The sequence below is a fragment of the Carcharodon carcharias genome, chromosome 4 (genome assembly GCF_017639515.1).
Source record: "Carcharodon carcharias isolate sCarCar2 chromosome 4, sCarCar2.pri, whole genome shotgun sequence".
Taxonomy (NCBI): domain Eukaryota; kingdom Metazoa; phylum Chordata; class Chondrichthyes; order Lamniformes; family Lamnidae; genus Carcharodon; species Carcharodon carcharias.
In genome coordinates this window covers 156,278,562-156,306,521 of record NC_054470.1, presented here as the reverse complement: position 1 = coordinate 156,306,521, position 27,960 = coordinate 156,278,562, and the positions used below count along the sequence as shown (strand labels likewise).

The window sequence follows — 27,960 nt, the reverse complement described above, 5'->3', positions numbered from 1 at the left end:
ACAATAACAATAGGGTAATTATATTAGGTGATTTCAACTTTCCCAACATTAATTGGGATAGACAGAGACTCGATGGGCCGAAGGGCCTCTTCTGCACTCTGATTCTGTAAAGGAGTATTTCTCCTGGCTCCATGTTAAAAGAAAGCAAACTGCCCTGCCTCCACTGATCCCACAGACACAAGCCATCAATTGCCATAGCCCAGCTACCAAGCCTTCCTAATGCACCGCCCATCCATGCTGCCAATCGATTTCTCCCAGCCCCTCACCCACCGGATTGCATTCCCCCCGACCCCACTCCCAGAGCAAAGCCCAATCAGACATTCTCCCTCACTTACATGAGGGCTCCTCCCATCAGTTGCAATTCAATCTTCAAACGACACTTCCATGGAAATAAGGCCCACAGCAGAATATTTTGGGTACTTGGGCTTCACTATTTATGCAATCACTGAACCCTATACCAATGCACCAGACCTCGTATCACCCCCACTTTAGTTTTTATTCTTTTATGGTGGGCGAGTCTCATTTGCCGCCCATCCCTAACTGTCCTATAGGCACTGCCAAATTGAGGCCAAGTTACTTGCATAGATCCATCGGTTTACAAGTGGTGTTGTTACAAGGAAGATCTGATTGACAAATTATTTTCCCTAACCATTCTTGGCCCAAGTAACTGAAAAGGTACAAGGTTCTGATTAAACGCAGGAAATTAGCCAGACATGCCAAGGCACCTCATTAGACCAGACATGGATAATTACATGTTTTCCTTTCTTTACTTTGTTATTTGTTTTGTTTACATGCGTGCTAAGGAATGTGCAAGTCTGGACTCTGGCTACATTATATTCTGTTTCACCACAAACATTACAATAGGGATGCATTTGAAACAATATCTACTTACTGAAACAAAGGACTGAATTTCACCCCGGGCAGTGCCAGGGTGAAAAACTGGCCCCGTACCCACATTTGCTGACACTCAGATATGGGGAACAATTTCGCACAGGTGGCCTCCTATCTGGCAGCCTGTGGGCCTACCCTCCAATTAAGGACGGCAGGCAGGTTCCTCATGCTGCCAGTTCAATCAGAGAGCCAGCAGTATCACTGGGAGAGGTGGTTGCTGCTGAGATATGCAGAACCTCAGGAGCTGAAATCAGTGGGCAAAGGTTCAGAGAGGAAACCCCTCTGGGAAGATCGTTGGGGCCGCAGGGGCTCCCCTTCTCCCTCCCTTCAGCTATTAACCCTACGGCTGTGATGGCCCTCCCAGGTTGCCACAGAGAGGCCGCCTCTATTTAGCTGGCAGCCTCCCAACTCACAGGGACTTGTCCAACTGTTGTCATTTTGCAAAATGGCCCCTAATTGACCCTTTAATTATACTAATTCTTGGAGTGGGCAGCTTCTCAGCATCCTGTCCTGTGACAATTTTACGGCGCCCACCCCAATTCCTCACCTCCCAGGAATGAAGAAAATCCTAGGCAAACAATTGCCAATCAGGTATTTGGAGCCATTCTTCTGTATGCTAATAGACAGAGGCACATTTAACTCCCTGAAAAGAAAGTTGATAAGTTTTTCACACCATATTAATGGCAATCCTCCTGTCCATAAACAAAGCAGAAAGCTTGCACCAACACTAATAATGGGAATTAGTATCAGGTTTGCATACTGTAAACATGTTAGCTCCAAAATGTAATTTAGTGTTGGAACAATTGTACTAAAATGAGAAATGGACGAGACAGGAGCAAACAGAAAATCTAAGCCCAAGACAATCTTCCTTCGGCAGGGTGTAAATTATGCCAAAACATAAAGCCCTCTCTGCCCTAACCTCCAACATTTATAATCATCTTTTCCCAAAACCTGTTCCATAACAGATCTTAAACTTTATGGGCTGAATTTTTTCCCCTGTCAGGGGCGAAGTTGAACGGCGGGCGCGCATAGGGACGCTTCCAATTGGCACCCCCAATCGGGGGCGCAGCGCCATTTTACGTGGGTGGGCCAAATTAGGCCCACCCAGCGTGACATCCTCACAGAAGCACTATGCGCTTCCTGTGCGGGCGGGGATGGAATCCCAAAATCAAGTGCACGCTCTTTCGCCCATGCACACGAAAAAGCGCACTCATCCCCCTGAGGCTAAGTGCAGCCTCAGGGAGATTGGTTGTAAATGTAAAAAACCTAAAAATAGGAAAATAAAATTTCCCTAACACGTCCCCTTGTGTGACAATGTCACATGAGTTGGGACATGTCCATAATTTTCACAAAAACTTTATTAAAATTTTAAAAAATCTACATGAAACCTCATCCAACCCCTGGATGAGGTTTCATGCTTTCTCTAATTTGCCCAGGGGCTCCTGGCCTGCCCACCAACCTTAAGATTGGACAAGCGGGTCCTTTAATTACTTAACTGCCTCTGTCAATGGCCTCAATTGGCCATTGACAGGTCGGCGGGCGTGCAGCTGATTTTGCTGCACCCCCGCCTTCCTTAAAATTTAAATGGGGCGGGGTGACGTCGGGAGTTCTGCCTGACATCACAGTGCGTCATTTTACACCCCCGCTCACCAACATGTAAAATCCTGCCCTATTTTCCCAATTTCCCCTCCATGGTAGGACCATATACAAGAAATATCCTTACCTGTTCTTTTGTACTAACATTTTTTTTTGGCAAATTAATATGCTCCTACATATTGAAACTTTCAAATACAGGTATATTTGACACAATTTTCTTCAATCAGGGCCCAGCTGAAAAACTCGAACTGGCTGTTTAAGTTGTAATTGTGAGATTTGGACTGGTAGAAACGAGAGAGACCGGGACTTTGTGGGGGGGGGGGAGTTTATGTCATTATAGTACTATTTTTTTGTGGGCATTGATGACTAGACCAGCATTGTTGCCCATCTCTAATTGCCCTTGAGAAGGTGGTGGCGAGTCCCCTTCTTGAACCCCTGCATTCTATCTGGTGTAGGTACACTCATTCTGCTGTTAAAAAAGGATTTCCAGGACTTTGATTCAGTGACAGTGAAGGAATGGTAATATAGTTCCAAGTCAGGATGGTGTGTGGCTTGTGGGGGCAGGGGGAACTTGCAGGTGGTACTGTCATCGGTCTGCTGCCCTTGTCCTTTCTAAGTGGTAGCGGTTGTGGGTTTGGAAGGTGCTGTCAAAGGTGCCTTGATGACTTGACGACAGTGCATCTTGTATACAGTAATCCCCATTTTAATTTGCCCTGTTTGAAGCTGCTCCGCTTTAAGATTGTAGATATAAGGGGCTGGTATGTGCACTTTGCATTGGGATTTCCATTTTAGGGTCATTACATGACCGGATTTGTGTCATTATGGAGCAGTGTTTCCCATTCTCCAACGCTCCCACTTGCTCAGTGCCTATCCTGCTCTCCGACCATCACTCTCGCATATTTTTCCCACTCACTGCTTCCCTCCCCGCCCTCCCACTCGCAGCTTCTCTCACTCCCTCACTTTCTTCTCCCTCTTGCCAGCCCTCTCTCAAAAACTCGCCCACAGTGAGGGTTTGAGACAGAGAAGCTGCAAGAGAGAGGGAAGCAGCAAGTGGGAGGTAAGTAGAAAGAATTAGCATATTTCTTTTATGTTTTAAAATTTATTTTATCTTAAAAGTTATTTTATTTTTGAATATAGGAATTTAGCAATATGCAGTATTTCAACTGGAATATACGGCATTTCAAAGTCCTACAGAGCCTAATTTCAGATTTTACATTGGCTATAATGGGAAAATCTGACTCGCTTAACATTGTTTCTTTTAAAGTTGCACTCTTCAGGAATGCAACTGCAATGTTAAGCGAAGGATTATTGTATGGTACACACATGGAAGTGAATGTTTAAGGTTGTGGATGGGGTGCCAATCAAGCAGGCTGCTTTGTCCTGGGTGGTGTCAAGTTTCTTGAGTGTTGTTGGAACTGCAAGTGGAGAGTATTCCATCACACTCCTGAAATGTACCTTGCAAATGGTGGACAGGCTTTGGGGAGGTAGGTGGTGAGTTACTCATCTCAGAAATCCCAGCCTCTGTGAGAAACAGAAACCATCCTGAATTACTTCTGTAAAATTTTCAGCAGTATTTATCCGTGAATGAAAAGCACGCATGCTCAGTTTATTTCCACATTGAATTTCTAGGATCCACTAAGATTCACACAAGTAAATTTTGTTTGACTAAAATGGAATGCATAGTCTCTCTTTCTGGGGAGATAGTCTACATTCCTCAGTTCAAAGGTTTAAGATATAGATTAACAAAGCAAAGTCTAAGGGGACTCCTAAATGTATGCAAGGGATTTAACCAGCTAATGTGCTGCAGCCTAACACCAAAGAATACAAGTATGTTTCATGCTACTTATCCAGATACTATCCCAACTACCTTTAAGGCATAAGCAAGCATGATTAACTAGAACGGAAGAGAGGAATCCCTGACTCAGTTATCAGATTACTGAATCTGTCAAGAGAGGATTGACTTGATTCTGAACTTCCACCATCAAGCTTGTCAAAGCGTAAAAGCTCCCACTTCCTTCCCACTGCGACCCAACCCCAACCAACATATATTAACATATACTACATATACTAACAGCGCTATTCCTATCCGAAATGGAAATGACAGGGAATTCCCCCATCAATCACACCTGGAGACTAAACTGCTGCAAGTGATTGGGATTAATTTCAATCAGATAATTTGTATTTTACTATTTGCCATTCTCGGCATTTTTCTGGTGAAATCACCATGCTGCATTTTCAGTCACGCATGAGTTGTGTTTGTTGCAGTTTGTAGAGACTCTTCTTAAATTGACCCTGTAAATAAATTTTCTTTTCTTTGCTGTTTAGTGTGCTTGCTGTAAAATATACTTGTTTGTTGCCAATCCTACCAGTATGCCCAGCTCCAACTCATTGGCTGACATTAGTAGCATCAGTGGACACTCCACCCACAAATGACTGATGGATACTGGGCTGACAGTGGCGTAGTGATAACGTCACTGCACTAGGAATTCAGGGGCCCAAACTAATGCTCTAGGGATGTGGGTTCAAATCCCACCACAGCCACTGGTGGAATTTAAATTCATTTAATAAATCCAGAATATAAATCTACTCTCAGGTGACTACGACAACGATTGAAGTTGTAAAAACCCACCTGGTTCACTAATGCCTTTCAGGGAAGGAAATCTGTTGAGTTTACCAGGTCTGACTTACATGTGACTCCAGAACCACAGCAACGTGGCTGACTTTTAACTGCCCTCTGAAATGGCCTAGCAAGCTGGTAAGTTCAAGGGATGGGTTACAAATGCTGGCATTGCCAGCAATGCCTACATCCCATGAAAGAATAAAGAAGAAAAAGAAATATACTTAAGTTAGATACTAAGTTTTCTAGTTTTTTTGTGGAAACTAAAGTAAAGTACAGAAAATACCTCTTAAACTGGCAGGATTAATAGTCCATACAAAATGGCTTTCGTAACCTAAAGGTGGTTTTCCATTAGTCAAAATGCTGCCATTAAACTTTAAAGTCTCTCACCAGCCCAATTCCAAGCTGTTTTTCTTTAAACTTATACAGATGCAAAGCAGGGATTTGTGCCAGCAAGAAATAAAGTAATGTTACAACTTTCTTCATACCCCTTGCACCAGGACTTAAGGGGGCATGTCAACTTTATTCAGCGGGACTTGGCAACCCAGGTTTAGATTTCCTTAAAATGATTTTTGGATATTAAAAAAATACTCAAAAGAGGTTGCAGTATATAACCAGGACACTGTGCCATAAATTATAGTTTCCACACAGAAAAAACACCCAAGAACTTGGAAGGTTGATGTGAAAAATGGTCTTATTTTAGGAATGTGGCACCATAGTACTACTTGCACTGATAAAGATGATCTATGGTCAAATTTAACGGTGCACAGAAGTTGCTGGTGTTAATTCAAAGCTAAATATTATCCAACACACTGCTGCAGTAGTTTTTGAGTGGTTAGTTTGAAACTTAATGCAAGTTGTATTCATTTTCCAGAAAATTCAACATGAATCAGTACTGCAGCATCAACTACTTCAATAGCAAAGTTACAAGTCAACAATTAACTCTAGACTACTCAATGTTAAGGCATATTTGCATTAGGTTAAAGATAGAAGTTGCCAGTATATTTACCTCTGAATAAATGGCAAAAGTTCACATTATCCTTCACACCTTGACATTCTGGATGACTATCAGAAATGCCTTAGTTAAAAACTGACCTTGCACTCAAGATCATGATGCTATGACAAAGATATAGTCACTGCTTACTTTATACCCAAATATCTAACAGCTGTACAGTCCTCTTGCACCCATTGTCATCAAACTATTCCCAGTCAAGAGAATCAGCCGATTCTTCTGGTTAAAAATAAACGTATTGCAGCAGCCCACAAAGTTAGTCATTTTGCCTGGAAGTGTTTGACTCTTTCAAAACAAGTAATGCTAAACCATATGGAACATCACCGAAACACCATGCAAATGGCATTTTGATTTTGTTTTTAAATAGTTCACCACTTCCACAACTTGCAGAAGATTACACAGTAGCAAGTTTAAAAAGTTTTTGATTTGTCTTAATTAAAATATGGAGTTAAATTGTGAAGCCATATTATTTCTCTTCCAGGACTGTCATTTGTATATATGTTTAACGGATGAGGTTAGATGTGACCCGAATTAGCAAGAAATCCTTCACCCTCTAGTAACTACTGCAAACAGTGAACATTACAGTCAGCCAGATATGAAGTACAATCTGGCCTAAATCAATATCTGACAGTGTGTTTTTGGATAGGTATTATTAAAGCACCCATCATAATGAACAATTTTCATTGGGGAAAAGGCTATTGATATATGCACAGTGCTTATTTTATTTTCTTACAGCTTGTGTAGTCAAGATATACAAAGAGGAATTGAGAAATAGACATCTTGGACCTGAACTTCCTTGGAATGCCAATCAGAGTCGGATTGCCACTCTGCTCCTAGCTTCTTACACAAAACTTCCGACTCAGGCCTGGCGAGATCCAAGTAATGAAGCGAGTCCCGGGGGCTCGAGTGGATCTCTATCAGATGCAAGGAGGCCACATCCCCTTTTATAACTAGCTGCCGTAAATCAGGTGAGTTTAAAGGTCCTTGACAGGCCAAGGAGAAGATATGTGCCTATGGTAAGTGGGTAGGATTTGGCTGGGGGGTGTGGGGGGGTGCATCGGCGGAGGGGCGTCGGGTCAGCCCTCAGGGGGATGGAGTGGTGCTGGCTCAGGCTGCACCTTTGGGTGGGGGTGTGTCAGGTCAGGTAGGGCCTGGGGGGGGCGGTCGGGCCTGGCCTTGGGGATGGGGAGGAAGAGTCCTTGTGGGGATGGGGGGAATCCCGTGGGTTGGGAAGTTCGTGCCGGGGGTGTAGTCACTTGGGCATGGAAGTGAGAAAGTCGGGGTGGTGGTGGTGGTGGTGGTTGGGGGCGGGGGGGGGGGGGAAGAGAGAGAGAGAGAGAGAGAGAGAGAGAGAGAGAGAGAGAGAGAGAGAGAGAGAGAGAGAGAGAGAGAGAGAGAGAGAGAGGAGGAAAAGGCTGCTGGTGGGTTGGGAGGCTCAGTGTGGGCCCGGGCAATAGTTACTCAGAAGTTAGAAGAGGTGTTAATTCTTCTAACTTTTTCTGGGTAACTATTGGTTTAAGCCAGTCGGAACCATCAGAGGTTTGAGATTTAAATCACATTTTCGGATGGTTCCCACTGCAGAGCAATTGCTTAGGGGAAGATTGCACCTCCAGGCAATTGCCATGGAAACCTTACCTGTGAACTTGCAGGAGCAGTGCATCTTTGGGGTATCCCCCAAACGATGTCCTGGAACTCAGAAGTTAGGGCCCCTTGTTTCGCATACGAAATATTTTGCTCATGTGTTAAAAGATCTTTCGATGTCATGTAACAAAGAAAAGTACAGCACAGGAACAGGCCCATCGGCCCTCCAAGCCTGCACCGATCATATTGCCTGTCAAACTAAAACATTTTGCACTTCCAGGGTCCATATCCCTCTATTCCCATCCTATTCATGTATTTGTCAAGCTGCCTCTTAAACACCACTATCGTACCTGCTTCCATCACCTCCTTTGGCAGTGAATTCCAGACACTCACTACCCTCTGCATAAAAAACTTGCCCCTCACATTTCCTCTAAAGTTTTTTCCTCTCACCTTAAATCTATGTCCCCCAGTAATTGACTCTTCCACCCTGGGAAAAAGTTTCTGACTATCTACTCTGTCTATGCGACTCATAATTTTGTAAACTTCTATTAAGTCGCCCCTCAATCTCCGTCGCTCTAGTGAGAACAATCCGAGTTTCTCCAACCTCTCCTCTTAGCTAATAACTTCCAGACAAGGCAGCATCCTGGTAAACCTTCTCTGTACCCTTTCCAACACCTCCATATCCTTCTGGTAATGTGGCAACCAGAATTGCATGCAATATTCCAAGTGTGGCCTAACCAAGGTTCTACATAGCTGCAGCATGACTTCCCAGCTTTTATACTCAATACAACTGCCGATGAAAGCAAGCATGCCTTATGCTTTCCTAACTCTTTATCCAGCTGCATTGCCACTTTCAGTGACTTGTGGACCTGTACACCCAGATCCCTCTGCCCATCGATGCACTTAAGGGTTCTGTCATTTACTGTATAATTCCTGCCTGTACTAGGCCTTCCAAAATGCATTATCTCGCATTTGTCCGGATTAAACTCCATCTGCCACTCCTCCGCCCAAGTCTCCAACCGATCTATATCCCATTGTATCCTTTGACAATCCTCTTCACTATCTGCAACTCCTCCAACCTTAGTGTCGTCTGCAAACTTACTAATTAGCCCAGTTACATTTTCCTCCAAATCATTTACGTATACTACAAACAGCAAAGGTCCCAGCACTGATCCCTGCGGAACACCACTAGTCACAGCTTTCCATTCAGAAAAGCAATCTTCCACTGCTACCCTCTGTCTTCTATGACCAAGCCAATTCTGTATCCATCGTGCCAGCTCACCTCTGATCCCGTGCAACTTTACCTTCTGTACCAGTCTGCCATGAGGGACCTTGTCAAAGGCCTTACTGAAATCCATGTAGATAACATCCACTACCCTTCCATCATCGATCATCTTTGTCACTTCCTGGAAAGACTTGATCAAGTTAGTGAGACACGGCCTCCCCTTCACAAAACCATACTGCCTCTCACTAATACGCCCATTTGCTTCCAAATGGTAGTAAATCCTGTCATGAATAATCTTCTCCAATAATTTCCTACTGACGTAAGGCTCACCAGCCTGTAATTTCCTGGATTAACCCTGCTACCCTTCTTAATCAATGGAACAACATTGGCCATTCTCCAGTCCTCTGAGACCTCACCCGTAGCCAGTGAGGATACAAAGATTTCTGTCAAGGCCCCAGCAATCTCCTCCCTTGCCTCCTTCAGTACTCTGGGGTAGATCCCATCTGGCCCTGGGGACTTATCCACCTTAATATTCTTCAAGACGCCTAACACCTCCTCTTTTTTGATCTCAACATGATCCAGGCTATCTACACACTCTTCCCTAGACAAATTGACCACTAAGTCCTTCTCTTTGGTGAATACTGATGAGAAGTACTCATTTAGTATCTCTCCCATTTCTTCTGGCTCCACACACGGATTCCCACCTCTGTCCCTGAGTGGGCCTAGGTCCCTGGCTACCCTCTTGCTTTTTACATATGTGTAAAAGGCCTATGTATATGTATAAACAGAAGAGAGAATTTAATATCCTGATTCCTTTGGCTATTCTTCACTACACATCCTCAAAAAAAAACTATAACACTTTGCCCTCAGTGTAATAATATAAATAAATGCTGTCAACTATCAAAAGGTGTAGAAATGGCACTCACCAGTGCAACTCCAAGAATGTAAACACATAAAAACAAATGAACAGGAAAAGACCTTCTAGTCCATCCAGTCTATCCCACAGGCAAAGACATGCATTCCCAGCCCATCTTAATCCTTTTAATCTCCTGCGAGGCAAAGGAAACTGATGAAAAACCTGCCATATCCAGAGATGGTAAACCCAGACTAATTAGGAGGGAAATCTGATGGAAAATTCTTCTCCAACCCAAACACGTAATCAAAACTAGTTCAGGAGTTAACACTGGCCCTGATTTACAATACAGCACACCCATCTGCTATACAAGGTGACCTTCACCTCAATCAGAAACAGATCCACCTCTCACTTGACAGAATACAGGGAATCAGCATTCGTCACATGAACTAGCAACTTGCTCCACAGGTCCAGCATTCTCTGAGAAAAGACCAACTGCTTAATTTCCTGCCTCGTTTTGCCCTCATACAGCTAAGTGTGATCCCTGGTTCTTTCTAACCTATTTCAATGGAAATAATTGGTTTACATAAATACAACCTAATCCCTTCAATTTATAAACTTTGATCAAACCCACTGGAGCTCGAAATACTAGAAAAAAATCAGTCGAATTTATAACTGCCAATGAACAAAAAATAAGTAAATAAATTGCACACATCACGTTATAAGGGGGTAGTAACACAAGACTAGGGCTGGGATTTCCCAGTCCCAACAGTGGTGGGTTTAATGGCGGCCGGGGAGGGACAATGCAGCGGGAACTCAAAAGTCAGTTTCTCGCCAGCATGAAATGATGGAGGTGGTATGGAGCGGGAGGGTGCAAAGGGCCTTGTGGAGTGCGGTCAGGGGGCGGAGTGTGCAGGTGTGGACAGGCATGGGGGGGAGGGGAAAAGGGATTCAGAGGAAGGGGTTTGTGGGGTCTCAACTGATGAGTCCTGGGGGGCATACTGAGGGAATTGTTTATAAGAATGGGTGGTGAGGCTTAAAGCGGGCAGTGGGAACTGGTACGGTGGGAGGGTGAGGATCTTGCAATGACAGGTGAATAGACGCTGAAGGTGGGACTCTGGTGCCTGAAAGGGTGCTTGAGTCAGAAACTCAAGTAACATTTAAGTATTTAGATATTCACTTGCTTTGCCATAGCCTCCAGGGCTATGGGCTAAGCGCTGGAAAATGGGATTAGTGTAGTCAGACCTTTGTTGAACGGCACAGACATGATGGGCCGAATAGCCTCCTTCTGTGCTGTAATGAGGTTGTTGGAGGGGACACAGGAGCAAAACTGGATTCTGGGGGTTGGGAGGATGGAGTGGGGTGGGGGTGGCGGGGCATGTCCATTGTCCTCAGGAAGGTAAGAGGACAGTCACCTGCATGGGACAGAAAGTAATGGGTGAGTGTTGTACAGTGGTCTAAGGTCACACAGGAGGGTCAACAGTTATCTGGTTGGGAGGGGGGGATAAAATGATGTGGGTCACAGGGAGAGGTTGGAAGGTGTTGGTCTCAAGTCTCAACCTGAAAAGTCACAGGCCACTTGCAACTATCCAGAGCCTCGAGGTGGAGATCTCGAGATGCTGACCCATGAGAGTTGGGTCAGCGGGCGTGGCTAGAGCTACAGGACAACTCAACTGGACAACTGAGGGGAAACCCCAGCACATAGTATGACAATGCTAAGGCATTTCAACAGATGAGCGCGTGAAGGGCAAAGGCTCAACGTGCGCAAGAGGCTTCTTGCACATGGCTCGCAAAGAGCCCTGGAAAAGATCCTTGCCTCCCTGCACATGCATCATTCCAGGGCCATAGACCCAGCCTCGGATGCCCCCTGAAGATGTTGGGAGGGCTGGGAGGCATGATCAGGCGGAGGAGATGGATTCGCATAGGTTTAAGGACTACATATTGCAGTTAAACTACATCAAACGTCATTAACGTGCAAGTGTTGTCTTTTTACAAGAGAGTAAGAACATTAACAATGATAGTGCACACATGCAACCACGTGAAATCATATCTTCTTAATCTTTCGTTCCCTACCACATCTTCTAGATGCTCCCCCGACATCCACAGCAAGGGTGGAGGCAGCCTGCTGAGCTGTTTACCCTGTTGTCTTGGATGACCTTGGCGGGCGTCTTCTGGAGGCCCAAGGCCTGGAGGGGACCGGCTTACTTTGGCTATCCTGCTTTGGGGCAGCTGTTCCATCTGCAACCACAGAGGATGAAGCTGAAGGCAACGGGGATTCCAAAGGGCCAGACACCCTCAGAGAAATCTGAGTGGAGTCCCAGGGGTGTCCACCAGCTGCTCCTCCTCCTTTTGGTTCCAAGGACCCCTACCTGACTCCTCGGGAAGAAGGGGCACCTGGAGGGAGATCAAGGTGCCCCACCCCCATCTCGCGCAGCCACAGCAAGATCTCACCCATGGCGACAACAGTAGCATGAGGTCTGCGTGCATCTCCGACAGAAACTGGGCATTCTACTGGACGAGGTTCTCCTTGGCGTTTGCCATCCTCCCTGTGGAGGCCTGCATGCGATCACAGATTGGAACCGTGTCATGAGAGCAGGCGGACGGACTCCCCTGCCTCATGTCCTATTCTGCTGAGGGCCTCTGCCACCTCTGCCTATGTTCCCCCGCCTCTTACAGCAGCTCGGGCAAGGCCAATCCCAGAGGCTCATCATTCGACTTGGACATCGCCTCTTCCCCAGCAGTCCTCCAAGTGCCAGTGAGCACGGCTAACCCTGCCTCCTCCTGCTGCAGACACACGTCCATACGGTGACCACCAGAACGTGAGACCCTGCCTGAACTAAATCTAGTACCCGCTGAGGTGTATGTCTCTGGGCTGACAGGGAGCGCAGGTGACTGCTGTGACGGTTTGACAGATGCACTTCCTTCTTCCCTCCCAATATCTTTGGTCCTTTGTGGGCTAGAGGACCTGCTGGACAGGGTTTCTTCTTCTGGCCTTCCCCTCTTCCTGCTAGCATCTGTAAGTGAGAAAGCTGAGCACGAGTGACTGCATGAGCTGCCTCCAACATGAAGGAACGCCGGACCATTAGGTTTCTATGTGACTACATTATGCATATGTCCTTACTGGATTGGATGGAGGCTGCCCACCAACTGCCCCATCTGCACAGGCTCGGTCTGGTTCCTCCCCTGCCAGCTGGGCTGGCTGCTCCTCAAATCCTGTAGGGATCCTCAGGTCAAGGCGGGCTCCCTCCAGTCTTCACTCTCTCTTTCTGTCTCTCTTTCCCTGTTGTGCCCTAACTTTTCCTGCAAAGAGGAGTTGAGAGCAATTGGGTTTTAGATATCTTTCTCATGCTTCCACTCTCACAAATAGCTCACTGGATTGTGTGCCATGTGATTGATGCACTGCAGGTTGTCCACATGGGTTCAGGGGCAGCACCCTCCAGAGTGATGAGCCCATGCAGATAGAAGGATAAGGCTCATGGATGCACGTCATTAGCAATGCTTGCTGGTGCCCTCAATGCCTGGCCCCCTTCCCTCCCCCCCAACCCCCACACAGCATCTGAGCTCTCTGTGTGGACAGGTCAGGGATCCACAATGGCCTCTCCATCTGCAGACTAGATGGAATGGAGTGGGGTTATGAAGCATCATCATATCACGGTGAGCAGCTCTTTTATGCATGGGCCGCATGGATGGTGCCCTTGCCACTGAGGCCCAAGTCCGCTCTACCATTCAGTGAGGTAAGTGTGAGCAGTTAAGGGTTCACTTACCCTGGTGGCACAGATGAGGTCATTCACCTGTTTCAAGCACTGCAGCGCACTCCTCCAGTGGAGGCCAGGAGCACTAACCATCCTGGCGACTTCCTCACATGCAGGGTTAATCACATGGCTTAGCCTCCTCCTCCATCCTCAGGGTACAGGACACCCCTCCTGGCCTCCACTGCATTGAACAGCACATCGAGGGAAGCATTGCTGAATCTGTTGCTCCCGGTGATCACCAGGCCATCCCTTTCTTCTATGGTGGGTTCGTGACAAAGAGGTTGATGCCTGGGCGCCTTTTAAATATGGTGCCCGGATAGAACAGTAGGCCGCCCCACCGCATAATATGTCAGGAAACCCCCAGCTGCGTTATTAATTAGGCCAGCATTGCACAATTCACCGCAAATTCTCACCAGCTTCTCCGGTGGGAAACACTCCCGGTTCCCGCCCATGGCACGGGACTTAGGCCCAGAATGGAAAATCCCAGCCTAGGATTCAGACAGAAGTTCCACTTTTCTGGTTTTGCCTGAAACCAAGTGATTGTGTTATGGCCCCGCTCAAACTAACCACCATTACCTGATGCTAGTAGCTAGCTCCATCAAAACCATACAAAGTTCTCTATACTTAATGGACAAATCCATAGGGTACACCAAGCATCCCAGTCACTAATATACAGTCCATGCACGTACAGTCCATTCCCACGCTCTTGCATTTTGCACTGTTACTTGTGGAGAATTGTGAAAGTAAGGCAGGCATGAGAATAATAGAGTGCAATTCTGACTTAAGAGCTTTCCAGTACCTTCCATTTAACAGTGAATAAATCTGCAGTTTGGCAATGTGTTCACAATCCTTTGAGCCTGTCCTTGTTTTGATTTGCCTCATGTAATGCTATGCATTATCCCTTGGTTTTCCTTCTGAAGCATTGCCTGAGCTACACCTTTAACCCTCTTGGTGCTGAATCCTTTTTACAGTTTTCAGCATCTGCACATTTTCAAACATACAAGATACACAAACAAGCTGAAAGTTACAAGCAATACTAGCAGTGCCAGACAGTAATATTTTCAGACGTACCAAGTAACCACAGATGCTGTCAGACCTGCTGAGTTTTTCCAGCAATTTTTGTTTCAGATTTCCAACATCCGCAGTATTTTGCTTTTACCAAGTAACCTGAAGGAATTGGCTGCTCTTTCAGAAATTAATATTTACAATTTGAGCCAGGTAAATACAAAATTCATCCTGTAAAGAAGAATGTTATCCTGGGATCCAGTTCTGTCATTTAAAGAAAAAGTAACAAGGCACAAAAACATGAAAAGTTTAAAATCAGAGTTTCCAGGAGTATAATTACAACCAAAAATGTCAACCACCAGTATTTCCCACTGTCTTTTCAAGACCTGTACCACCAACCCCCCACCACCCCCACTCCCAGCTCAGGCATATCACTTGCATCATCATTTCTCTTTTTCTCCTCTTAGTTTCTGATCCATTTCTCACTCATTTTTAAATTTCTGGTTATATTTGCATGGATTCTATCCAAATCTTCAAGAAGATCTGAAAAAGAATTATGATAGAGAAAAACAGTCACAACTCCATTCGTACTACATTGCAAATAGCCGTATTTGCTGACAATCTGGCCCCTTTTTCCTACCACAATAGGATCAAAAATGATCAAATTGTTAAAAGGCTGAACATTAAGAATTAAAAATGCACATATCGTTCATTTTGCCAACACAAATGTTGTATCTTTAACTTTTATTTTGTCCCTCTTTGTTTCATTAATCCTTTGTTTTTTTTTACAAATAATGTTACATTTAAAATCATTTTTATTGATTAATCCTGAAATTAAGACCTATCACAACACTTTTATGCCAAAATGATAGGAGTTTTTTGTGGTGTGGTAGTACATTTCATTGGTGCTTCTGTGCTGTGCACTACATGGTAAGTGATAGGACACAATTTTGCATGTATTCCTTATTCTCATTTCAGTCATGCCATGGATTAAAACTCATCACGGGATAGGGAAGACAGGATCAGTAAGGCAAGTTTCTCAGCAACTTAGCAGATAAGCAGCTAACAAAATGGTGATGGCATTGAGTCAAAAATGTGTGACAAAACAGCAAAGAAGTCAGATGAGAAAAGAACCATTGCCACAAGAAAAGGGAACAGAATAGAAATCAGCATGAAAGTGCCAGGGTGATTAACAAAGAGCTAAAGGATCTGATACAGTGCCAGGAGATGAGACAGGAGAGTTAGATACAACAACAATTTGTATTTATATAGCACCTTTAACATAATAAAATGCTCCAAGGCACTTTACAGGGACATTATAAAACAAAACAAAGATATTAGACCAGATGACTAAAGGCTTGGTCAAAGAAACAGGTTTTTAGGAGTGTCTCAAAGGAGGAAAGCGAGGTAGAGAGGCAGAGATGTTTATGGAGGAAATTCCAGAGCAACACAGAACAAACCAGAGAAGGAAAGAGGAACACCAATGCTGGGAAAACAGGCCACAATGCAGAAAACGCAGGACAAAGCCAAGAGGCAATTTTAACAAGGCTTGTGTGGGTGCAGGGGCAGTGGGAGAAACTATTCAGTCTGAATCGCACTCAAACATTCATAAAACCTTAAAGATATTGCTACTTTAAATACTTGGTGTACATGAAAAAAAAATCCATCAAGCATGAACATGATGACATGAGGTTTTCATTATAGTAGAGGCTGCATTGCACTCAACCACGATAAACACTTAGCCTGTAATTTTTTCCAAAAAAAAGCTTTACTTTGTACCTGAGCAACAGCTTCTTGCTTAATTTATCTTTCAATTAAGTTGACCTGAATAGAGATAGATAGTCTCATCTGGTTGCAAAGATATTAATGAGAGGGTACCATTTAAGATAATTATGAAAATATTTGGGGAGGTTAGAAAATTTGCTTACACAAACTAGTTAAAATTTGTAGTTCTCCACTACCAAATGTTGTTGAAGCAAACTCTAAGTTCTTTTAAAAGAACATTGCATGAAGAAAAGCAGAACAATAAATGTTACAGAGAGTGATCAGTGGATAGTTGGATTAGATTTACATGGAGCAAACACAATTCGCTCCACGTCAGACTTCAGAGGACATCGAGAAGGCCCATGCAACAACAACCTGGTAGAGTCTTGAAGATTTGTGGCCCAGAACTAGCTGACTCTTTGCCCACACTGTTCCAGCAGAGCTACAACACTGGCATCAACAAGACAATACAGAAAATTGTTGAGGTACACAAGGACGAATACAATCTGGCCAGCTGCCACTCCATCAGTCTACTGCTAATCATCAAAGTGATGCAAACAAGTCGCCAACAGCACCATCAAGTAGCACCCATAACTTTCTTGTCAATGCTCAGTTTGGGTTCTGCCAAGACCAACTGACTCCAGACCTCATTTCAGATTTGGTCCAATCACCAAGAGCTGAACTCCAGAATAAAAGCAAAATACTGTAGATGCTGGAAATGTGAAATAAAAAATAGAAAGTGCTGGAAATGCTGAACTAAAGAGGTGAGATGAAAGTGGTTGCTCCTGGCATCACGTGTGACATGGCCCGTTGGCATGCAACTTGATGCCAAGTTCAAACGCAACCCCAATTTCTTATTCAGGTTTACACTAGATGAATTGAAAGAGGGAAACAGAAGAAAAGATGAAAATGAGTGAGCTTTAATAAACTCATATTGGGCGGACCAAACGGAGTTTACATTACTTTTATACGATAATTCCGAAAATCAAGTCATAATTATCCCTAACGCTGACACACTTCCTCCAAAGTGATGCTGACCTGCCACACTACTCAAGCACCTCCGCTCTCAGTAATCCATGCTTCGTTAAGGAAGAATTCACGATCAAAACGAGAAATCCTAGCACCGCTGCAAATAGAAGTCATTGGCCCAAGCCCTTTGTTTTCAATTAGTTTTGTTCCTTTTAACAAAAAACTTTCGGCTTTTCATATCAATTTTTTGTTAGAACACAATTGGTGCTTCGACCCTGCGCTAGAGTCCTTTACAAAGCTTTGCCACACTTGGAGCCTTCACTTAGTGAAAGGGAGAACTTGCAGAGCTCCCGGTCACATACCTGAAAAAAAAAGTCTCGGTTCTCCGAAAGTCAACGATTCCGACGGTACTCCGGGAGCGCTCACAACCTCCGCTAACAATTGCTCCACGTCTCGACTCAGGAGAGTTCAGGCATGTCATCCATATTTCACTGTTTACATTGATGGCTTCTTGGCATCTCTCAGAAGGTGGACAAAACTCGGAGACATGCAGGCTGCACACGTCACCGACTATTACTGAACGCTTTAAAAAAACAAGACAAGTGAGCAAACACCACTCGCTTCAGCCAAACGCCACAGGCTCCGTTGTCAGGGAGTTTTCCTCGCAACTTCTTGTTTTGCAGGCAATCGGTGACAGCTCGTCGTCACACTTGGTTGCACCTGATAAAAGTGCCTCAGGTACAAAGAGACGGCGACAACTTTTGTCGTCTCCCACAGACTTAACTAATGCAACGTGTCATTTAAACAACGGGGAGGTCATGTTCACAGGAATAACTGAGTGAACGTACTGAGAACTCACCAATCACCCGCAGCCTCCGGCAGCTCCGGACCACGAGCAACAACAGACCCTGTCTACCCAGAGCCAGCGCTGCTCATTGGCAGCAAACAGTACCTTTGGTGACCCGATTGGCTGCTGCATGGAAAGTAAATAAAATGATTGGCTACATCCGCTATCCGGGCTGTATCCTCATTGGTCAACCCGGTCTACCAGTTGCAGAATATCCAGGCACCTGATTTGTTGAGCATTTGATGCTCTGGTTGGCCCTTGTGCATGCTTTGAGCCGAGATCTTTCGCCTGAGTTCATTTTCCAGCTAACATTCCGGAGTTAAACATGTAACTTTCTTTTATTCTTTCATGGGACGTGGCCATCACTAAAAAAAAGCCATTATTTATTGCCCAACCATAATTACCCTTAAGAAGGTGCTGGTAAGTCACCCTCTTGATGCGGCAGTCAGGGTGATGTAGGTACACTCAGGGAGCTGTTAGGGAAACAGTTCCATTTTGGGTTCATCCTCAAAGGTGTTCAGAAGGCTAGAAAGGAACAGAGGGAAATATCCCCACCCCAGAAAAGCATGCCGAACCTGCTCCAGCTGCAGTCGATAGGGGTCGATGTCAAGGAGGACCTCCAAGAGGTGAAGAGCCAGCAAGCCTCTCGTTCTTTGCCTCAGAGGCCTCCAAGGTCATTTCCAGTCCAGAGTTCCCTCCGTAGAGCAGGATGAGATGTATTCATGTTTCTTCTTCCAAAAGGTAGACAGAGAAACCTCTGTGATCAGAAGCCTGAAGGAAGAAGACAGCTCAGTAAAGCCATCGCAGCCCAACATTTTGAGGATCAGCAAATCCTTTTATGTGGATTGTATGACTTGAAGCCCACAGACCGCATGGCCTCCCAGTCCTTCCTGTCTTCTATCACGGAGATCGTAGATGACAGTACACGGAAGAGTCTGTACAAACCGTTAACTCTGGGTGAACTAAGGCCCTTGAGTCCTTGGAGAAGATTAAATCTTCCGGAAGCGATGGTTTACCAGCTGAGTTGTATTCGGCTCTGTGGGACTGGTTGAGCCCAGACCTGCTAGAAGTGTACAAGAGTAGGCTTCTGGTCGGCAGCATGTCAGAATCCATGAGGAAAGGCATCATCACCCTCATCTACAAGCGCAAGGGGGAAAGGGAGGATATTAGAAATCGGTGACCCATTTCACTGTTGAATGTGGACTATAAAATTCTGTCCAAGGTCATCGCCAATCGGGTCAAGTCTGCTGTAGAGTTGGTGATCCACCCTGACCAGACCTGCACTGTAACCGGCAGGAAGGTCTCTGACAGCCTCGTGCTGCTCAGGGATATGATTGCCTATGCACAGGACAGGTGTGTGGACACCTGCCTCATCAGCCTGGATCAGGAGAAGGCCTTTGACAGAGTACCACACACCTACATTGTGGATGTGCTCTGCAAAATGGGGCTTGGGGAGGGAATCCGCAATTGAATCCAACTGCTCTACGCAAACATCGGTAGCGCAGTTTCAATCAATGGGTGGGAGTCAGAAATCTTTCCAATTAAATCTGGAGGCGGGCAGGGCCGCCTTTCTTCCCTGTCCTGTTCATGTGTTGCATAGAGCCCTTTGCTGAGCCCATCAGGAAGGATCTGGGCATTAGAGGACTAACGATCCAAGGCAGTGGAGGCACTCAGGTCAAAGCCTCCCTGTACATGGATGACGTCACCGTCTTTTGCTCGGATCCGGAGTCGGTGTGTGGACTGATCAACATCTGCAACCAGTTCAAACTGGCCTTGGGTGCCAAGGTAAATCACAACAAGAGCAAGGCCATGTTCTTTGGGAACTGGCCTGACTGATTTTTTGTCCCCTTCCCTGTCAGGTCAGATGGACTGAAGGTGCTGGGGATATGGTTCGGCGGGACCAGGGCATGCATTAGAAACTGGAAGGAGCAAGTAGCTCCCTTTCCATTGTGGGTAAGAACCTGATCATCAGTTGTGAGGCACACTTGGTGTTGCTGTACATGGCACAGGTCTGGCCTATTCCTCACTCCAGTGCTGTGGCAATCACCCGAGCCATCTTCCGCTTTATCTGGAGGTCAAAAATGGACACTGTTTGCAGGACACAATGTACAAACCTCTAGATAAAGGAAAAAACATGCCCAACATTGCCCTCATACTGTTGGCCACCTTTGTGTGCGGCTGCATCAAGCTGTGCATAGACCCTCGGTACGCAAACACCAGGTGTCACTACGTGTTGAGGTTCTACTTGTCTCCCGTGTTGCGAAGGATGAGTCTGACCATGCTCCACGGAACGCTCCAAGTAGTTGGACTGTGCCGTACCACCTGTCCCTCGTGGAAAAATTTATGCAGAGAAACACCTTTGACCATGGTGATTACAGTAAGGTCCTAGAGGTCCTATGGGAAAAAGAGATTGTGGATCCTGTGAGATAGTTCACCGAGCAGACTGTCAAAGTCAGTTGACAGAATGTCTCATCGCCATAACTTTTCAACAACCAACAGGATGGTAGCTTGGCTGGTGGTCAGAAAGGCTGTCCCTGTCAGATCCTTCCTACATGCCAGGAGCCTCAACCCCTCCTCACGTTTCCCTACAGGTGGCTGTGGTGGGGAAGAGACCGTTGTTCGCCTCCTTGTGGAATGTACCTTTGCAAAGAAGGTCTGGAGAGAGATGCAGTGCTTTTTGTCGAGGTTCATCCTGAGCAGTTCTGTGACACAGGATTGAGTGCTCTACGTGCTGTTCCCAGAGACACACACCGAGACAAACATCAACTGCAGCTGGAGGATCATCAACTCAATGAACGACGCTCTTTGGTCTGCCTGAAACTTGTTGGTCTTCCAGTCCAAAGAGGTGCCCCCGACCAAGTGTTGCAGACTGGCATATTCCAAGGTCCAGGACTACATGTTGAGGGATGCACTAAAGCTTGGGGCAGCTGCCACAAAAATACAATGCGAAAATATCGCTGTCTAAGACCGTTCAGCCATAGTGCACTGAGGGGCTGGGAATTGTATAGGCTCCTTGGGCTGTATGACTCACATTGAATGTATGCAGTGAATATTACATGTATCACAATTGTATTGAACACCTCAGAATGCAACATGATCTATATAGGCAGCTTTAAATACCATTGCACTGTCGGACTGTCTGTAATGACCAATGTTTGTAATGTCCCTTGATTGTATTGAAGCACGTCAGGGTGAGACATGGTCTATATGGAAAACCTGAACATTATTGCACTCTTTGTGATGGCCATTTTGAAATGTTTTGTAATGTTCTTTCAGATATTTTATGAATAAAGTATATTTTTGCAAAACAAACCATTGAACCAATGCCAATGAAAGAACAGTGATATGTTTCTAAGTCAGATGGGCATGTGATTTGGAAGGGAACTTGCAGGAGATGATGGTCTTTGTAGTATAGGTGCCTGACACATATAGAGTTAATAAGGGACTAAGTACAGTACTGCCCACTCAGTGATATAAGAGGCATTTTTAAAAAAATATATACTTTATTCATAAAATATCTGGAAGAACATTCCAAAACATTTCAAAATCACGATCACAAAAGTACAATCAGATTCAACTTTTACACAAGGTTCATGAGGTGCATCAATACAATCAATGAATATTACAATCATTTCAATATGGTCAATCAGACAATCAGACAATGGTATTGGAGTTATCAACATACATCATGTTGCAGTTTGAGGTGCTTCAATACAATTATAATACAATTAGTGTTCAATGCATACATTCATTTTGAGTTGTACAGCACGAGGGGCTCTCAACAGTTCCCAGCCCCTCAGTGCAATATGGCAGAAAGGTCTTAGACAGCGACCTTTCCCCATTACAGCTTTGCGACAGCTACCCCAAGCTTTAGTGCGTCCCTCAGCATGTAGTCCTGGACTTTGGAATGTGCCAGTCTGCAATACTCGGTTGGGGACAACTCTTTGTGCTGAAAGACCAACAAGTTTCGGGCAGACCAAAGAGCGTCTTTCACCGAGTTGATGATCCTCCAGCTGCAGTTGATGTTTGAAGAGGCATTTTTTCTTGAAAAATATACTTTATTCATAAAATATCTGGAAGAACATTCCAAAACATTTCAAAATCACCATCACAAAAAGTACAATCAGATTCAATTTTTACACATGGATCACGAGGTGCATCAATACAATCAATGAATATTACAATCATTTCAATATGGTCATTACAGACAATCAGACAATGGTATTGGAGTTATCAACATACATCATGTTGCAGTCTGAGGTGCTTCAATACAATTATAATACAAGTAGTATTTAATGCATACATTCATTTTGAGTTGTACAGCCCGATGGACTCTCAACAGTTCCCAGCCTCTCCGTGCACTGTGGCAGAAAGGTCTGGAAGACCAACAAGTTTCGGGCAGACCAAAGAGCATCTTTCACCGAGTTGATGATCCTCCAGCTGCAGCTGATGTTTGTCTCAGTGTGTGTCCCTGGGAACAGCCCGTAGAGCACAGAGTCCTGTGTCACAGAACTACTCGGGATGAACCTCGTCAGAAACTACTGCATCTCTCTCCAGAATTTCTTTGCAAAGGCACAATCCAGAAGGGAGGTGAACAACAGTCTCGTCTCCACTAAGCCACCTCGAGGGCAACATGCAGAAGTGGTGAGGCTCCTGGCATGTTGGAAGGATCTGACAGGGAGGGCCTTTCTAACCACCAACCAAGCTACGTCTTGGTGCTTGTTAGAAAGTTCTAGCAATGAGGGATTCTGTCAAATGGCTTTGACAGTCTGCTCAGGGAACCATCCCACAGGACCCACCCTCTCCTTTTCCCGCAGGGCCTCTAAGACGTTACGTGCCGACCACTGCCTGATGGACTTGTGGTCAAAGGTGTTTCTCTGCATAAATTCTTCCATGAGGAACAGGTGGTACGGCACAGTCCAACTACTAGCAGCATTCCGCGGCCGCGTGACCAGACCCATCCTTCGCAACAGGCATATGATCCAGACCCAGGGGTCAGCGTGGTGTTGAGCAGAGAAGTGGATAGACCTATGCATGGAATCAGCTCCTAGCCTGTACCCTTTACTGTACATGTGTAAATAGTTCTAGTGGTTAATAAAGATTACAGTTAACGTATAGAAGACTACAGAGACTTCTTTAAGACATGCCGACCTGTAACCAACAACCTCCCAACACACTGGCAGCAATAGGATAAAAACCTAGAGCCTCATTAAAATGCAGAGACCAACCAAAATGCTGGAAGACTGAGAAAAATTCAACAAAGCATTCTAATCTGAAAAGAAGCTCCAAAAGAAACAGAGGTGCAGATGAAAGATTGCCAGTAAATGCTCCAGAGTAAAGGCCTGGAAGCTGAAGACAGACATCTAACATTCCCCATTGCAGCAGAAGACTCCATTGAATCTCCTTTGGAAGACCAGCTTCAGAGTCAACAAAACCTGCCTGGGTGGGCTAAATCCTTTAAAATTCCAGGCTGCAGCAAATCCTAAGAACTCTTTTTAGTATTTCAGTGTCAGAAGTGCCGTTTGAAAGAAACCTGTCACTGAAACCCGATCCCCGAATCAGAGCCTGAACAGCTTGTCAGAGGAAAGAAAAGGGAGAAAGAACTAATTAAATATTTCTGGAACATCGTGACTGTCCGGATCAGTAAAAAAAAAACAAGCAGAAGCTCATTTTCGACAGACTCAGCATTTTACACAGTAAGCCACTAAACAAAAGAAGTTGGCAGGCAGCCATCCAGGTAGCCATTGTTAATTTTTTTTGTTCAAGAAGCTCGCCATTGCCATTTTGCAGAGCCCCCCAAAACCAGCAAGTGCAGGAAACCCTTTTGTCTCTGCGTGTACGGTGACACCATCTTGAAATTCATAAACCTCTTAAAGCTGTACATAAATTTTAAAAACTTTCATCATGGCTCACAATTCCACATTTTCAAGTCAATTCTGACAAATCCAAGGCCCAGACCAATCACAAAAATGTGGACTTTGGAAGAAAGGATTTTTAATATACACCATCACTTCAGGTTTTAATAAAAAGTCAGAAGACTGTCAGGTGAACAATCTGCTTTATTCGATAGACCCAATTGCAGATAACACCATTGTAAGACAGGGAAAATTTGAAGAGGTACTAAAATCATTCGACATTCATTTCAATCTAAGACGCAACAAAATACTTGAAAGAGCTAAATTCAATAAGAGAGTCCAATGGCTAGGGGAACCAGCCGATTCATTCATCAATGATCTGTGCAGGATGGCAGAAGTTTGTGAATGTGGAGATTTAATGTCTGAACTCATCAGAGGCAGAATAGTGGTTGAAGTAACAGCCAATGTGCTCTCTGGCCTCCTACAAGCAAAAGAAGATCTAACCCCGGAAAAGGCAATCCAGATAGCTAGACAGTCAGAATCCATGAGCAGTACAGGACATTCTTTAGGGGAGAGAATAAAACATGGTGCAGAGGCCAACCCTCAGTCCAGATTGTCAGGCCACAAGGACACAGGTACACTCTAAGTCACGGAAAGCAATTCCTGAACAAGCCAGCAGAGCAAACATGCCAGCGTTGTGGAGCAAAGCACCCTCACAGGTCCTGCAAGTGCAGTCCAATGCTTCCAATGCAACAGGATTGGATACTACGGCAAACAGTGCAAAGTAAAAGCTCTGAAACACACAGAAGGCCAAAAGATAATCCACAAGGTTGAGATTGCAAACCCAGAAGACACACAGCCATGCTTCTTAGATGAGGTCACAGATTTTGTTTTGGAATGCAGACATTTCTGTTAATGGCCATTTTAAATTAAACACAGGAGCCAGCTTAACAGTCCTGTCAGACAAAGAATCATGGCTGAAAGACCTGTGGCTTAGAACAACAGACACACCACTTTATGCACCCAGAGGAATCTAACTTCCAGTCATGGAACCACTGAGGTATGGCAGCAAACAGATCTTCGAGCTGATGTACATTGTCCGTAACCAGCCTTTCTCTCGCCTGAGGAAGGATGCCTGCATAGCCTTGGAACTCCTCAAAATTGAAGATGATGTCAAGGCAACCACTGTCATTAACCAAACAGAACTGAGTACTCAAACAAAAAAGAGTATCCTGACTGGGTCTTCAGCTCTGAACTATCTTCTCTTTGTGCGGTGCAGCTTTGTCCATTCTCATTACAGGCCCCAGAAAATCCTCAATGGTCACACCAACCAACCACCCAGGAGGTAACTCCACAACACCTCTAGTGGAAGAGGTAAAAGAGAGTGATCAGTCTGAGAAGCCTCTACCTCTGACCCCAACAATGGTACAGCAGATCAACACTGCCACCACAGCATATGCTGCAACTCCCAGCCAGCATGCCAAAGCCACAAGAGATACTGGAAACTGATACCAGCTGTCCATGGCTGACAACAAAATGCAGAGGTAGGCATACGTCTAAACCCGATTCTCATCACAGGAATGTCCTTCCTTAGCCACAGAAGACATCGAGATGACCCACACAATGACGGAAAAAGCAAAAGAAGTGACAAGGAGATGAGCACAATGTTCGTCCACCCTGTAAGGATTGAGTTTGAAGAGCAGCAACCACCGATCAATGCAACTGCTGAACCGATCAAGTGCGGTTCAATGCAAAGGAATTGAAGAAAAGAATGAAAGCAGACCTAGATGCCAGCTCAACCTGCAAACCAACAGGAAGAACCAGCAAATACAGAACCTACCACTCCTCTGACAGAACTGTGAGTGAGATATGGAAGGGTTATAAGGCCTCCAGACCACCTGAACTTTCAAATTCAAAGGCTTCAAGTGGACAGATGGGGTAGGGATAAAGATGTAATGGAGCAATAGTGATAATGTAGTAATAACAGTGTAAACATATGGGACTGACAACAGTGTAAGACATGAAGTATGCTATTATAACTCCAAACTCATGAGTGATTGGAATATATCAGGACTCAAGCTGCAAAGCTCGATTTACATTGGATATAGACCTGGGCAGAAGTGTAGTGTAAGGGTCTGGTACATATAGGGCTCTTGTGGGATTGAGTACATTACTGCCCACACAGTGATGTAAGAGGCACATGATCCAGACCCAGGGGTCAGTGTGGTGTTGAGCAGAGATGTGGATAGATCTAAGCATGGAGACAGTTCCTAGCCTGTACCCTTTACTGTACATATGTAAATAGGTCTAGTGGTTAATAAAGACTTACAGTTAACCTACAGAAGACTACAGAGATTTCTTTAAGACATATGGATCTGTAACCAGCAACCTGCCGACAGTCTTATACACCTGCTGTCCTTTTTCTTCCGTGGGGACAGCCATGAGACAATAGTTAAAAACCTCAGGAAATTTAATTAAAGTGGTTATCATTCCATCCTCCTTGCTCTCCAAACCTCTGCTCACATCAATTCAGAGCTCTTAGCTATCTCACATTCAAGATCAGAATCAAGGCTGACACTTCATTGCAGTACTGAGGTAGTGCTACACTGTCAGAAATCATTGAACTACTGATCCAACAGCCTGCACTAATAATCCGGATGTTTTGAATTCACTCCCACCATGGCAGTGTGATAATTTGAATTCAGTATAAAGCTGGCATGAGTAAGAAGTGACCATAAAGATATTAGATTATTGTAAAAATCCAACTGGTTCATTGGTTTAGTGAAGGAAACCTGCCAATGTTATCCGGTCTTGCCTATATGTGACTTGTAACTGCCCTCTGAAGTGGCCCAGCAAATCACATTGCAAAACAAGTAATTTGTCCTAGACTGTTTGGAACTAGCTTCCTGATGAAAATGGAACCAACCAGTCATCCAAAGATTGCTATTGATATTGAACAACACAATTACAAAGCAAAGAATATGACAAGCTATTCACAACTGCACAAGTAATTGCTGTGTCACTCTGATCTCTGTGTGAATGCCATGTAATTAGTGAACCTCAGAGATAAAGAAATTTGAAGAACCTTTGCAGATAGAGTCCTGATATATTCCAATCACTCATGAGGAGTGAGAGACAGAGAACCTTTTACCAAGGCCTTTCAGAGATTCACCTGTGCCTTTGCATGGTCTAAGAGAGGATCTCAATGGTCTAAATTTATGAGGATTGTCTGGCATAGGTATTAATTTATTTTGGTACTTTAGGTTGCGATAGATGCCAACTTTAGTTTAGACACATTTCCTTGGACAACATTGAAAGAAGTTAAGAGAACTTTGGTCATTCTTCTCTTTCTTCAATGCTATCAAAAGCCTAATGCAGTTTAAGTTTTTGGGCTGAATTTTGCAGTCGATGAGCAGGGGGCGGGGCCCGCTCGCCGATACGTAAAATGACGCGGGGTGACATTGGGCGGAACCCCCGCCGTCACCCTGCCCCATTTAAATTTTCAGGAAGGCGGAGGCACAGCAAAATAATCGGTGTTTTGTGGTATAACAAATGATAAATCAACATTTATGTGGGACTGATTAGAACAGTTCTTCAAGATGTAAAGCTTAGGGTCAGAGAACTGATGAGTGTGGAACAAAAACAAAGATCTAGAGACAGAAAGTGAAAACAGATTTATGGAACAATTTACCAAAAGAAGAGCCATTAGAAATTTCACGAATTATTTTATCAATAATGTAAGATTATAGAAACAATGGCTGGGATTTTCCATGCCAGCCGGCGTTGGGCGTGTTCAGTGGCGTGAGCGGACAATATGGTGAGAAGGCCAAAAATCAGTTTCACAACATCGAGAAACCAGCTTGCGATCATTCGCTCAGTCCGCCAATGGCGGGCCACATTTCCTGCCATCGGACATCGGGAACATCATTGTAATGTATAAGCAAATCATTATAAGGCCAGCCCGCTGGACTCATTCCCCCCGCTGGATCGTCC

General features: G+C 44.8%; 1 protein-coding gene across 2 annotated transcripts in view; it reads right to left on the bottom strand.

Moving 5' to 3' along the window:
- arhgef28a (Rho guanine nucleotide exchange factor (GEF) 28a) overlaps positions 1-18,115 on the bottom strand; it is a 535,445-nt gene extending 517,330 nt beyond the window's left edge. For both annotated transcript variants that reach the window (XM_041186008.1, XM_041186009.1), the window contains exon 1: positions 17,628-18,115. The gene's annotated coding sequence lies outside the window, so the exon portion shown is untranslated. The remainder of the gene's footprint in view (positions 1-17,627) is intronic.
- Positions 18,116-27,960: the final 9,845 nt, after the last annotated feature.